Source organism: Lolium rigidum, chromosome 6 (assembly GCF_022539505.1).
Source record: "Lolium rigidum isolate FL_2022 chromosome 6, APGP_CSIRO_Lrig_0.1, whole genome shotgun sequence".
Taxonomy (NCBI): Eukaryota; Viridiplantae; Streptophyta; class Magnoliopsida; order Poales; family Poaceae; genus Lolium; species Lolium rigidum.
The window spans coordinates 6,148,120-6,164,319 of record NC_061513.1 but is presented as its reverse complement, the minus strand read 5'-3'; positions in this window follow the sequence as shown (position 1 = coordinate 6,164,319).

Here is a 16,200-nt window from a genome sequence, read left to right as displayed (position 1 = left end):
CTATTCGTGCGGCGTGTTTTACCTGCTAATATCTTTATTTTTCCTCATGAGAACTGAAGTCGCAATTTTTTTTGGGTTTATTAAGCTGACAGGATTAGCTGTCTCCTTCCTTTTTCTGGAAACAAATCAAAATTCGTGTCTGAAAACATGCATCTTGCCAAGGGCGATGCAGGTAGCTGCCATTTTGGCTTAATGTTCTTCATGAATTTATTCAGCCATAGCAAGTGACAACAGGGCAGCAGTTCAAAGTTAACGTACCCAATTTAGAGAAATAGCAGCAGTATATATGTTGTGAGAAAATATCCGTTTGAACAAAAGCAGTGTCGAAAGTGTTTAAAAGTTTTAAAAGGTGCTAAAAAGGAAGGTACGTTTGAATGGTAGAGCTCTGTGAACATGTAAATTTCGTATTCGGACTGTCTGAAATTAATGAGTTGAAACTTTAAATTATGCATGTTTCTGGAACATTAGTGTCACATATTGTATTTTTCTCATCTCAAGAAAAGCACAGTATTTTTCATTTAGTTTCTCCTTTTCTCCCATATGAACGTACACTTGATTCGTCTTCAGTCCTGTTTTTAACTTTTTTCGATAAAGGATGTTTTATTACTTTGATAAGCAATTACATCCAGCCTCTGCATAACCAGGATGCACACAGCTGTTTCAACAGTCCAGAACGAGCATTAAAAGAAAGAAAAAGGCGAAATACATATCGAGACGATAAACTATATAACGCCTAAGGCAAGTGTGGAGCTTCAATCCGTAGACTATGCTGCCACCCATGTCGGGAAAAAGTATCCCTCGCCGTAGCCTCCAACCGTGTACGGACCTCCGTAAATAGGTCTTGGTTCTCCGCCCGCCGAAGAGGTAACCATGAACGGAGAATACCCGTACATCCGTAGATGACCTGCAACAAAGAACAGTTTTTATCGTTAAAAATCTTGTCATTTCTACATAGCCATAGCGCCCGGATAACCGCAAGCGCCCCCACCCTAAGAAGCAACTTAAACCTTGCATCAACACCATGAAGCCAATTGCCAAAGACATTTGCCACACTAGTCGGGGGATACATGGTAGACGCTACTTGGATGACTGACCATATAGATTTCGCAAAACTACACTGGAAGAAAAGGTGTTTGATGGTTTCGTCGTGATGACAGAAAACACACCGTGTATTTCCGTGCCAATTCCGCTTAACAAGATTATCTTTAGTAAGAATAACTCCTCGACGAAGGTACCATCCAAAAATCTTAATTTTTAATGGTATCTTCATCTTCCAAATTTTCTTATTGTTATCAACTCGGTAAATCAGAATGGAGGATTGCATTGTATAAAGATTTAACCGAGAAAGAACCATCTACATGAAGATTCCATCTAAATTCATCCGGTTCATGGGATAATTGAATATCACCCAACCGTTGAACTAGAGTATTCCATGCTGTTAGCCTTTGTCCAAGTAAAACCCGTCTGAACGTCACATTCGGAGGTGAGGTAGCCATGACGGTAGCAATGGTATCACCTTTGCGACGAACAATACTATACAAAGCAGGATATTGTTCACTCGGGGAAGCATTGTCCAACCAAACATCTTCCCGTAATCGTATCTGTGCTCCATTCTTAATAGAAAAAGTACCATGACGAAAGAAAATGTTTTTCGTTGCCATGAGACCAGCCCAGAAGTGAGAGTCCCCGGGTTTCCAAACCACTTGGGAGAGCGTCTTCGAGCCAATATACTTTCTCCGGAGAATAGTTTGGCAAGTCCCATTCTCGGTAAGAAGCTTAAAAAGCCATTTACCTAGCAACGCAGAATTCTTAACCTCCAGGTCATGAATTCCAAGTCCGCCCTGATCTTTGGGACTACACACTATACTCCATTTAACCAATCGATACTTCTTTTCTCGCTGTCCCCTTGCCAAAAGAATCTGGATCGATAATAATCGAGTTTATGCATAATTCCTTTGGGCAGAAGGAAGAATGATAACATATACAGTACCATATTTGTTAGTACCGAGTTAATGAGTACCAGTCCTGTTTTTAACTACTAGGGCAACATTTCATTTGGTTTCGTCGGATGTGGGATCAGCTAGAAAAATGAAGTCAACCAAGACGTACTTGACACTATGAAAGTCACCTAATGGGCATTTCTTTTCGAAAACAATTTGAATTTAAATGGGCCAGCTGCCAGCCCAGTGATTTCACCTTACGATATCCGAAGCGGACACGAAACTAATAAACGAACAAACGGGATTGGCGACAGGTACGGGTACGAGACCTAATAAGAGAGACTAGCGTACGGGGCTCTAGCTCAGGCGACACATACCAAATCGACGTTCTAATCCTGGTGATACCAGCTTACGTTCCAAACCGGCGACACGACGTTCGACGGCGAGGTAGCGCGCCGTGCACTTGCGTTGAACAGATGGATAGCAGCTGGGCCTTGCCCACGGACGCCCTCGTCGAGATCCTGGTGCGGCTCCCCCCAAACGCCCGCCGCCGTCTCCGCCTCGTCTGCCAGCATTGGCGGGAACTCATCGACCGGCGCACGGTGACGGACATGCGGCGCCGCACCAAGATCATCGCCGTTGCCGAGGGGGGTTTCACGTCCGTCATCGACCTCCTGACGCCGGGCAGCAGTCTGTTGTGGCCGATAGACACCGAAACGGCTCTAAAGTATAGCACGATGAGCATCGTCGGCTCCTGCAACGGCCTCGTCTGCCTCTGCGATGACACCGCGCCCGGCGGGGCCATCACCGTGGCCAACCCGTCGACCGGCGAGGCTCTCCGTCTCCCGCCGCTGCCGATGTTGTGTGCCGCTGCTCACCTGTACAACAACAACAACAGCAGCAGGAAGTGGCACCAGACATACAGCTTCGCTTACCACCACGGGACAGGGAGGTACAAGGTTGTGCATGTCCCGTGCCACTTTGACCGGTTCTGGCAACCGAAAATAGTGCACGTGTTCACATTGGGGGAGGCGTCGTGGCGGGACGTGTCCACTGGAACCGATGCTAGGTGCAGCCTTGGCAGCTTCAGCCTCGTTGAGGTCGATGGCACGGTGTACTGGCTCACAGAAGACGCGGGGAAGATCATGGCGTTTGATCTCAAACACGAACGTGTCACGCGCACCGAGCCTATGGCGGTACCGTCCATGTCGAGCACTTGCCGCCTGATGAAGGTGCACGGGAGGTTGGCCGTTGCTGTCTACGACGACGACTCTGCGATGGTGTGGGTCTTGGAAGGCGAGAGCTGGAGCCACCATTACATCTTGGAAACACACGTGCAGCGGGAGATGTGGATGATGATGATGCAACAAGAGAAGTGGTCGATGAGGCGGGATCTTGCGGGGCCGCACTTGGTTCATGGGGGATACCTGCTAACGTTAGCACGTGAAAGCTCGCGTGGACCCCTTGTCTTGTATCGGCACGCGATAAGCGAAGAGACGAGGTCGCAAGACGATGTGGTGCTGATAAGACACAAGGATCAAGGCGAGATAGTGTCGCATCTTATGGCATCTATCTACCAGACGTTTGCCTATATCGAGACCAAGGAGTCGCTGAGTGTGTACAATGCGGTTTTGACACATAACTGACGGTGGATCTAGAGGGTCTTGGAGGTTTTCCTTTTAGACGCTAGCTTGTTAGGTCATAGAGATGTTAGTACCGAGGTACCATGATTATGATATGAATATGTACCATATACGGGGGTGCAGTTTTGGCACCCGGGTCCAGATGATCCCGATACATGTACCAATCACATATGTTTGAAATCTGTGCCAAATTAATTTTGACAAGAGATATGACGTGTCTTTAAAGATGGTAAATAGACCATTGTATTTCTACATTGAAGTCACAGGACCCACGTAATAATGCGGTAGATGTGTGCCGTGAGCCCGTGACGGCGCTCTCGTAACGGGAGACCAAGAGGTGGCCTCTCTTTATCTGGCAACGAAATTAATGCGGGTAACCAGATCGATCCAGGACTAAATCTCATTGACGGAAAAGTGTTAATCGTCTCCTTCGGATGTGAGCTCCGGCCTCAAGCTCGAAAAGAAAGGGTAGGGCGAATGGGGAATAGGGCGGAGAGGAGAAGGATTACTGGATTAGTCGACATGGAATTCCCTTAACCCCTAGATCAAGTTAGGCGAGGAACGAGGTTCGAACATTGGGAGGAGCTGATACTCGTTGGGCGAACTCCTTCCGTCGGTTGCTATGGCACACGAGGAAGTGTATCTACTTAGCCGTCACCAGCTTCTTCATCGGCTGCCGCAGAGTTAGGATCTCCGTCGCCAGCTCCTCCAGCAGCCTCGCCAGCCCGGCCGCTCTGCTCTCCACAACTGCATCAACTTTGTCGGTCGTACCATTGCAGTTCGAGCTCCCGCCGCGGCTTCTGGCTACGGCGAATGCCGATGCGTGCTCCCAGATCATGGTAGGTAGTGGCCGGTCGGCAATGTGCTCCTGCACATTCATGAGCCGCTCCGTCAGGACGCCCTCATCGCACGTCGTGCAGCGGAGGAGCTCGTTGATCTGGTCCTCCTGCGCGGTCGTGACCCCGAGGAGTCCCATCCCCTCGTCGTCGCAAGCATTGAGGAACTCGAACTCCTCGATGTGTTCCTCGGCGCCCTCGTGCCGCTCTCGAACGATATTCAGCAGTGCGTTCTGATAACCCACAAGTATAGGGGATCGCAACAGTCTTCGAGGGAAGTAAAACCCAAATTTATTGATTCGACACAAGGGGAGGTAAAGAATACTTATAAGCCTTAACAACTGAGTCGTCAATTCAGCTGCACCTGGAAAAGCACTAGCAACAGGGGTGATGTGAAAGTAGCAGTATATGAGAGCAGTAGTAACAGTAACACAGCAGCAGTAATAGTAACACAGAGGCAATGGCACCCGAAAATAGTTGATACTACTTCCAATGACATGTAGAACGAGTATATGATGATGAAAGATGGACCGGGGTTCCCAGCTATCTACACTAGTGGTAACTCTCCAATAACAAGTGTTGGGTGAACAAATTACAGCTTGGGCCATTGATAGGATTGAAATAGCATTAAGACAGAACATCAAGATCATTAATCATGTAGGCATGTTTTCCATATATAGTCATACGTGATCGCAATGAGAAACTTGTACAACATCTTTTGTCCTACCAGCCGGTGGCAGCCGGGCCTCTAGGGAATCTACTGGAAATTAAGGCACTCCTTTTAATAGAGCACCGGAGCAAAGCATTAACACTCCGTGAAAACATGTGATCCTCATATCTAAGCCTTCCCCTCCAGTTGTCCCAATTTTTGTCACTTTGGGGCCTCGGGTTCCGGACATAGATGATACGTCTCCGACGTATCTATAATTTCTGATGTTCCATGCTTGTTTTATGACAATACCTACATGTTTTGTTCACACTTTATATCGTTTTTATGCGTTTTACGGAACTAACCTATTGACGAGATGCCGAAGGGCCGCTCATCGTTTTCTGCTGTTTTTGGTTTCAGAAATCCTACAAAGGAAATATTCTCGGAATCGGACGAAATCAACGCCCAATATCTTATTTTGCCCGGAAGCTTCCAGAGCACCGAAGAAGGGCCAGAGGGGAGCCAGGGGGGCCCCACCCCACAGGGCGGCGCGGCCAAGGGGGTGGGGGCGCCCCCTAGTGTGTGGGCCCCCCGTGGCCCCTCCGACTCCGCCTCTTCGCCTATTTAGTCGTCCCTGACCTAAATCCTCGACCCCGTTCGACGAAACCAGAGAAAACCTTCCAGAGCCGCCGCCATCGCGAAACTCCAATTCGGGGGACAGAAGTCTCTTTCCGGCACCTCCGCCGGGACGGGGAATTGCCCCCGGAATCATCTCCACCGCCGTCTCCACCGCCATCTTCACCGCCATCGCCGTCTCGCATGATGAGGAGGGAGTAATTCACCCCCGGGCTGAGGGCTCCGCTGTAGCTATGTGGTTCATCTCTCTCTTTATGTGATCTAGTTGAATATCATCTATGTGCTACTCTAGTGATGTTATTAAAGTACTCTATTCCTCCTCCACGGTGTAATGGTGACCGTGTGTGCATCGTGTAGTACTTGGCGTAGGTTATGATTGTGATCTCTTGTAGATTATGAAGTTAACTATTGCTATGATAGTATTGATGTGATCTATGCCTCCTTCATAGTGTGATGGTGACGAGTGTGCATGCTATGTTAGTTCTCGGTGTAATTGTGTTGATCTATCTTGCACTCTAAGGTTATTTAAACATGAATATCGAATATTGTGGAGCTTGTTAACTCCGGCATTGAGGGTTCGTGTAATCCTACACAATTAGTGGTGTTCATCATCCAACAACAGAGTGTAGAGTGGTTCTATTATGTGATCATTGTTGAGAGTGTCCACTAGTGAAAGCAGGATCCCTAGGCCTTGCTTCCAAGCATCGAATCTCCGTTTGTTTACTCGTTTTGTTGCATGTTTACTCGCTGCCATATTTTATTCAGATTGCTATTATCACTCATACTCATCCATATTACTTGCATCTCACTATCTCTTCGTCGAACTAGTGCACCTATACATCTGACAAGTGTATTAGGTGTGTTGGGGACACAAGAGACTTCTTGCATTGTGATCGCATGGTTGCTTGAGAGGGATATCTTTGACCTCTTCCTCCCTGAGTTCGATAAACCTTGGGTGATCCACTTAAGGGAAACTTGCTGCTATTCTACAAACCTCTGCTCTTGGAGGCCCAACACTGTCTACAAGAATAGAAGCACCCGTAGACATCAAGCACTTTTCTGGCGCCGTTGCCGGGGAGGAAAGGTAAAAGGCACTCATACTCCGGTCCCAGGTAACTTAGTACTTTTCTGTTGCCGTTGTGTGTGTGCTCCAAGCCATTTCCTTTAGATCCTGCAATTGCATCTTTTTGTTTCTTGTTTTTATTTTTCACTAGTTAGGCATAATGGAAAACAACAATGAGCTTTTTAATCTATTTCCTAAGTTAAGATATGAATTGTTTGATGCGAAAATTAAAAAACCTATGGAACCTTATCTACATGATAGTAGCAATGTTATTAGTATGAATGCAATTACTGCTAATGCTATGGAGAAGTCTAAGCTTGGGGAAGCTAGTTTATATAAAAATAATCTTTTTTGCTCCTCAGCTTTGGAAGAAATATTTTGCTCTGATAATGCTTTATCTCCCATATGCGATAACTCTAATAATGCTTCTGATATTTTAAATCCACCTGCTGAAAGTATTCCGTATAAAATACCTATGAAAATTCTTGAACGTGTTATGGATAACCGCTATGAAGGGGATGGAACTGTCCATCCTGGAGATCATTTACTGTTTTTGCATGAATTATGCGGGTTATTCAAGTGTGCAGGTATCTCTATGGATAAAGTGAAGAAGAAACTATTCTCTATGTCGCTGTCTGGTAAAGCGGCGCATTGGTACAAACTGCTGAAGGATGGGCGTTCTCTTGATTGGAAGGATATTGTGCCTTTATTTTACTCTAAATTCTATCCTCCAAGTGAAATTCACAAAGACCGGAACCGCATATATAATTTCTGGCCTCATGATGGAGAGAGTATTGCCCAAGCATGGGGGAGATTGAAGTCTTTAATGCTCAAATGCCCCAATCATGAGTTTCCTGGTAATATCATCATTGATAATTTCTATGCAAGACTTTCTTTTCAAGATAAAACCTTGTTGGATACTACTTGTTCTGGATCATTTACACGCAATGAAGAAGAGTTTAAAAGGGACCTTCTTGATCGGATTCAGGAGAACACTGAAGGATGGGAGAACAACGAAGGTAAGGAGTCAGGTATAAATTATGAGTATGAATGCATTGAAACTTTTATAGATACTGATAAAATTCGAAGTATGAGTGCTACTTATGGTCTTGACTCTCAAGTTGTTGAAAATCCTATATAACTAAGAAGATCATCCCCACTAACCTATTTCTCTCAACATGCAGCTATGCCACGTCATCAAATTCTTGGAATTGGTTGTCCAAGTTTGACGATTCCCAACCCCGTTCCTGTGTGCCTGGGCGTCCTCTCCTCTGCTACATTTACTCTCAGGCACAAATGGCACGCCCTTCCGTCTCCTCTGTTATCTCATTCTTTCATAAATGTAATGACCGATCAATTTGATTTCTTCCACTTCATCTCCTCCACCGAACCAATGCAAATTAACACATGGATTTGCTCTTGCCTTTATTTAAGCACAAGAGATACACCATTTTCATTACCCCACAGCAGATGAGATCTGCGCCACTACACAGACCTTTACCCGCTGCTCCCTGGAATCTCCTTCTGCCAGTCCGCGTCGGCCGCGACCGCCTACGAGAAGCCCACCATGTTCAAGGGCGGAGCTTCAGCTTGGGGGAGTAACCTATATGCTTGGTTCCCTTTCTTACTGGATTTCTTACAAATCTCTTGTGCGCACATCGGCGGCGAGAGCTAGCAACGAGTTTACGAGATGTATGCATCGCCTCATGATATACATGCACCCCCCCCCCTCTCTCCGTTCTCTCCACAATCCCATATTCTTTGATCGATGATGTGTCTTTGATGTTCATGTAGATGTAAGTAAGTTTTAACTCATGTTCTTGCTGAAGTTTTGATCTATGATTACATTACGAATTTACAATTTTTAATATATCTTTGATTTATGAGTGCCACTGCATCTAGGGCTGCAACGATTATCCAATTTAAATACATGACCCTTCACATGTTTCAATGTGCGGATGTTTTGTATTTATGCAGATATAAGGTATTTGGTGAAAATCAAAGCAGAGCTTCGCTAAAAATCAGTCAGGGTAATCTTTGCTCCACTGTCTACTCAATATGTCTTTGAAACGTTGCTGTTGTCTATGATAAGACATTCAGTTAGTGTACCTGTTTGTAGTTTGCAATTTCTTTATAGAAGAAGTTTATTGAGTTTATCTCATGAATTCTCAGATATCTTTCAGAAACCATAAAATCATTTACAGTGTGTCTTTTTCATAGGATAACATTTGCTATCTTCATAATCTGTGTTGAGCATTAAAAGTCATAAACCCTTACCTCAATGTCCTCCTGTACCATTTACCTCAATGTCCCTATCAACAAGGTAAATATGATCCCTAATTAATAATTTTTCTTTATTTCCTAACCCCTTATTCATTTTAATTTATTAAGTCTGAAGGTCACTTCTATTCTTGATGTATTCTTGGCTTAAAATTGGACCAGTAATCATCACAGACTAGAGTGAAAGATATCTGCTGCTAAAGATCATTCATATCCCTGCAACTGATTTTGTTGAGAGAAGCTTTCATCTAAAGTTCAGTTACTGCTCAACCTGCCATTTTTGGAAATTCTTCTAATGTATGTTGACAATTTTTTCTATGAAATCGAAGCACACCAGTAATGTATCTTTAGTAATATACTATTGTCACCTGGCATTGCTTTCCTATGTCTGATGTATAACGTCAGGAAGCAAAGATTAATTTCCACCTCTAAATCTACCAAGAGCACCATTCAGAAAAAATGCGAAAAACACTACCAGGTGACTTATTTCGTAGTTTTATTCATGCCAGTCCATGGTTAATTCTGAAGCGCACATACCACATGCTAAACATTGTGTATTTTTTTGGTATGAACAGTTGTCTTCCAGATCTATAGAAACTCTTCAGATAATTCTGGTCGTTTATTGTAGATACATTTATATCTTAATATGTGGAGCAATACCTCTGTATGCGAAAATATGCACAGTAAATTGATTTATATCTATGGACTTTGGTAATCCCCTTAACTTTTTGCTATTGCATTCCACTTTTCATGCACTTATGTTTGTAGTAGAACCAACTTCAGATTATTGCAAGAAAATTAAATTATGTTCCGTTGGGTGTGTTTCTATCTTTGTACAAGATATCATGGTTTATATATACATTTAAAGTTAAACAAATTCTGCATGTGGTGTTATGAGTCGGCTAGCATGGCCACACTTTTCTGCTCCTTCAGGTTATAGCCCATGAACAGTAGATCTAAGATGCTCCATAACAAGGATATTGCTTAGGCTTAGGCCGGGGTTCTTTCATTGTTGTCGAGCAATCATGCCTATATCACTGTCCCTTTCGTTTAACGTATCAGCAAGTGGACAAGGAAATAGTAAACGACATGCTACATTGCTCTTGTAGTAAGCATGGACCTTGGTGGAAAACATACTTTTTCATGGACAGTTCTTATACTTACAGCAAAAGCTCGCAAATATCCTACTTAGAGTTTACATTCTTACTTTTTTTTTCTCCTACAAGAGTGCATCGCATCCTTTTTATCTGTTTGGTTTAATATCCCGCAGCAACGCCGCGGGGTGTCATCTAGTATTTATAAAGCTTTTGCCTCTCATTTTGAATTGCCTAGGAAGAATTTTGATAAGTATCATGAACCTTTTAAAGACACTTGCATAAAGGATAAAACTGTTATTAATGATTGCAATAAGCATGCTCAAACTCCAAAGAATGCTATTTCCTATAAGCATGTTAATTTTTGTGGAATGCATAGACCTTGTGGAATTAATCAAATCAAAGATGAATATTGCATCCATCATATTAATGAAAAAACTAGAAAGTGGTTTAGGGCTCTAGATGATCTTGGTAAAAAAGTTTGTGCCCTCTATCCTTTTATTTGTGAACTTTGCCATGGAGTGGGTCATTTTAATTTTCAATGCTCCTCCAATGATAATTTGAACCCCATGAGTGCTACAAATTTGTATTGTGATGATGAAATTACTCCTAATCAGCATGATGAACTTACTTTATTTTTGTGGTGTGAAGAGCTATCAAGAAAAATCTCTTTGTTACATATGAGTGATCTTGATATTGATGATGTCCTGCATGGGTGTTTTTCTTACTGCACTGATAATAGCCATACAAATACTTACATACAAAATATTTTAGAAGATGACACCTTGCCAAAATATGATAGGACCGCTGTGTGTTTTGAACTAATTAATGAAAAAGAGGAATCCTCCCAAGTTTCTTCTATTGTTTCTGAAAGTAAATAAGGTTATGCGGACAAGCCACCCTTCAAGCCTCTTCCTCCTAAAGAAGGGAACGAGGAGAAGGAAGAGAAGAAGAAGAAGAAGGGAACGAAGAAGAAGAAGAAGAAGAAGGAGAATAAAGAGAAAGAGGTAACGGCATATCCCCGCGTGAATGAGATAACGATAGGTAACCGTAAGTATGTTGCTCCTAATGATTATTATGATAATGAATCTGAGTACAATGATCTTCCTATGCCCTTTACCTACGTTAGTGATCATGATTTGAAAGAGTACACTACTTTTGATATTGCAAATCTCTGGGAAACTAATTCTGAAAATGATGATGATAATAATTGTCATAGTATCAGTGCTATCCATGCTTCCTCCCATAATGATATAGAAAACTCTAAGCTTGGGGAAGAGGTGTTTGAAAATCCTTTTGCTACTGATCATTATGTGTTTGATACATCTCCTTCTTGCAACAATGATGGTATGGTCACGGATGAACCTACTTGTGAAAGATAACTATTCTATTTCTTATGACGATATTATGCCTCCGACCTTTGATGATTATTATAAAGAATGCTATGATATAAGTTATAACTATCCTTATGAAACTTGTCATAGTTATGATTGGATTGCCAGAAACAATTCCCTTAATATGCAACTTTTTTACCATGTTCAAATTCTTGATAATAATCCTGCTCCAATTACTATTAATGAGAAGAATTCTTCTTATGCCAAAATTAATGATACTTCTATGCATATGAAACATGATAAGAATGTTTTAAGTGATGGGTATATTGTGGATTTCATCAATGATGTTACTGAAAGTTATTATGAGAGAGGGAAACATGGCTATAGGCATCTTAATAATATTAAGTTTCCCCTCTTTATGTTGAGAATCTTGAAGCTACTCGTGTTTTATCCTCTTATGCTTGTCACTTTGTTCTTCATGAATTCATTTGTGTACAAGATTCCTTTGCATAGGAAGTGGGTTAGACTTAAATGTGTTTTGAATTTGCTTCTTGATGCTCTCTTTTGCCTCAACTCTTATTTCTTGGGAGTGCATCATTGAAATTATTGAGCCCATCTTAATGGCTATAAAGAAAGAACTTCTTGGGAGATAACCCATGTGTTTATTTTGCTACGATAACTTTGTTTTATATTTGAGTCTTGGAAGTTGTTACTACTGTAGAAACCTCTCCTTATCTTAGTTTTGTTGCATTGTTGTGCCAAGTAAAGTCTTTGATAGTAAGGTTCATACTAGATTTGGATTACTGCGCAGAAATAGATTTTTTGCTGTCACGAATATGGGCCTAATTCTCTGTAGGTAACTCAGAAAATTATGCCAATTTACTTGAGTGATCCTCAGATATGTACGCAACTTTCATTAAATTTGAGCATTTTCATTTGAGCAAATCTGGTTCCTCTTTAAAATTCGTATTTACGGACTGTTCTGTTTTGACAGATTCTGCCTTTTATTTCGCATTGCCTCTTTTGCTGTGTTTGATGGATTTCTTTGTTCCATTAATTTCCAGTAGCTTTGGGCAATGTCCAGAAGTGTTAAGAATGATTGTGTCACCTCTGAACATGTGAATTTTGATTATGCACTAACCCTCTAATGAGTTGTTTTGAGTTTGATGTGGAGGAAGTTTTCAAGGGTCAAGAGAGGAGGATGATACAATGTGATCAAGAAGAGTGAAAGCTCTGCTTGGGGATGCCCCGGTGGTTCATCCCTGCATATTTCAAGAAGACTCAAGCATCTAAGCTTGGGGATTCCCAAGGCATCCCCTTCTTCATCGAAAAATTTATCAGGTTCCTCCCTTGAAACAATATTTTTATTCGGTCACATCTTATGTACTTTACTTGGAGCGTCTGTTTATTTTTGTTTTTGTTTTTGTTTGAATAAATGCTTGTGTGGGAGAGAGACACGCTCCACTAGTTCATATGAACACATGTGTTCTTAGCTTTTAATGTTCATGGTGAAGGTTGAAACTGCTTCGTTAATTGTTACTCCCTCCGTTCTTTTTTAATTGACTCGGATTTAGTACAAGTTTGTACTAAATTCGAGTCAATTAAAAAGGAACGGGGGGAGTATATGGTTGGAAACGGGAAATGCTACATGTAGTAATTGGTATGATGTCTTGAATAACTTGATACTTGGCAATTGTTGTGCTCATGATTAAGCTCTTGCATCATATACTTTGCACCTATTAGTGAAGAAATACATAGAGCTTGTTAAAATTTGGTTTGCATGATTGGTCTCTAGAGTCTAGATATTTTCTGGTTAAGGTGTTTGAACAACAAGGAAGACAATGTATAGTCTTATAATTCTTGCAATATGTTCTTATGTGAAGTTTTGCTGTACCAGTTCATGCTTGTGTTTGTTTCAAATAACCTTGCTCGCCTAAGCCTTGTATTGAGAGGGAATACTTCTCGTGCATCCAAATCTTTGAGCCAAACACTATGCCATTTGTGTCCACCATATCTACCTACTACATGGTATTTCTCCGCCATTCCAAAGTAAATTGCTTGAGTGCTACCTTTAAATTTCTATTCTTTATCTTTACAATATATATCTCATGGGACAAATAGCCTAAAAACTATTGTGGTATTGAATATGTACTTATGCACTTTATCTCTTATTAAGTTGCTTGTTGTGTGATAACCACGTTTCTGGGGACGCCATCAACACTTTGTTGAATATCATGTGAGTTGCTATGCATGTCCGTCTTGTCTGAAGTAAGGGAGATTTACCACTAGTTGAATGGTTAGAGCATGCATACTGTTAGAGAAGAACATTGGGCCGCTAACTAAAGCCATGAATCATGGTGGAAGTTTCGAGTTTTGGACAAATATCCTCAATCTCATATGAGAACATTAATTGTTGCTAATTGCTTATGCATTAAAGAGGAGTCCATTATCCGTTATCTATGTTGTCCCGGTATGGATGTCCGAGTTGAGAATAATCAAAAGCGAGAAATCCAATGCGAGCTTTCTCCTTAGACCTTTGTACGAGCGGCATAGAGGTACCCCTTTGTGACACTTGGTTAAAACATATGTATTGCGATGATAATCTAGGTAATCCGAGCTAATTAGGACAAGGTGCGGGCACTATTAGTATACTATGCATGAGGCTTGCAACTTGTAGGATATAATTTACATAATGCATATGCTTTATTACTACCGTTGACAAAATTGTTTCTTGTTTTCAAAACCAAAGCTCTAGCACAAATATAACAATCAATGCTTCCCTCTGCGAAGGGCCATTCTTCTACTTTTATGTTGAGTCAGTTTACCCATTTCTCTCTATCTTAGAAGCAAACACCTGTGTTAACTGTGCATTGATTCTTACATGCTTGCTTATTGCACTTGTTATATTGCTTTGCATTGACAACTATCCATGATATATACATGTTACAAGTTGAAAGCAACCGCTGAAACTTAATCTTCCTTTGTGTTGCTTCAATGCCTTTACTTTGAATCTATTGCTTTATGAGTTAACTCTTATGCAAGACTTATTGATGCTTGTCTCGAAAGTACTATTCATGAAAAGTCTTTCGTTGTACGATTCAATTGTTTAATCATTGTCTTTACCATTGCTTTGAATCGCTGCACTCATCTCATATGCTTTACAATAGTATGATTAAGATCATGTTGGTAGCATGTCACTTCAGAAATTATCTTTTATCGTTTACCTACTCGAGGACGAGTAGGAACTAAGCTTGGGGATGCTGATACGTCTCCGACGTATCTATAATTTCTGATGTTCCATGCTTGTTTTATGACAATACCTACATGTTTTGTTCACACTTTATATCGTTTTAATGCGTTTTCCGGAACTAACCTATTGACGAGATGCCGAAGGGCCAGTTACTGTTTTCTGCTGTTTTTGGTTTCAGAAATCCTACAAAGGAAATATTCTCGGAATCGGACGAAATCAACGCCCAATATCTTATTTTGCCCGGAAGCTTCCAGAGCACCGAAGAAGGGCCAGAGGGGAGCCAGGGGGGCCCCACCCCACAGGGCGGCGCGGCCAAGGGGGGCGCCCTAGTGTGTGGGCCCCCGTGGCCCCTCCGACTCCGCCTCTTCGCCTATTTAGTCGTCCCCGACCTAAATCCTCGACCCCGTTCGACGAAACCGGAGAAAACCTTCCGAGCCGCCGCCATCGCGAAACTCCAATTCGGGGACAGAAGTCTTTTTCCGGCACCTGCCGGGACGGGGAATTGCCCCCGGAATCATCTCCACCGCCGTCTCCACCGCCATCTTCACCGCCATCGCTGTCTCCATGATGAGGAGGGAGTAATTCACCCCGGGCTGAGGGCTCCGTCGTAGCTATTTGGTTCATCTCTCTCTTTATGTGATCTAGTTGAATATCATCTATGTGCTACTCTAGTGATGTTATTAAAGTACTCTATTCCTCCTCCACGGTGTAATGGTGACGAGTGTGTGCATCGTGTAGTACTTGGCGTAGGTTATGATTGTGATCTCTTGTAGATTATGAAGTTAACTATTGCTATGATAGTATTGATGTGATCTATGCCTCCTTCATAGTGTGATGGTGACGAGTGTGCATGCTATGTTAGTTCTCGGTGTAATTGTGTTGATCTATCTTGCACTCTAAGGTTATTTAAACATGAATATCGAATATTGTGGAGGTTGTTAACTCCGGCATTGAGGGTTCGTGTAATCCTACACAATTAGTGGTGTTCATCGTCCAACAACAGAGTGTAGAGTGGTTCTATTATGTGATCATTGTTGAGAGTGTCCACTAGTGAAAGCAGGATCCCTAGGCCTTGCTTCCAAGCATCGAATCTCCGTTTGTTTACTATTTTGTTGCATGTTTACTCGCTGCCATATTTTATTCAGATTGCTATTATCACTCATACTCATCCATATTACTTGCATCTCACTATCTCTTCGCCGAACTAGTGCACCTATACATCTGACAAGTGTATTAGGTGTGTTGGGGACACAAGAGACTTCTTGCATTGTGATCGCAGGGTTGCTTGAGAGGGATATCTTTGACCTCTTCCTCCCTGAGTTCGATAAACCTTGGGTGATCCACTTAAGGGAAACTTGCTGCTGTTCTACAAACCTCTGCTCTTGGAGGCCCAACACTGTCTACAAGAATAGAAGCACCCGTAGACATCAATAGACATGTGCAAACAACTTGTAGATACAATCTAAGCAATAAGT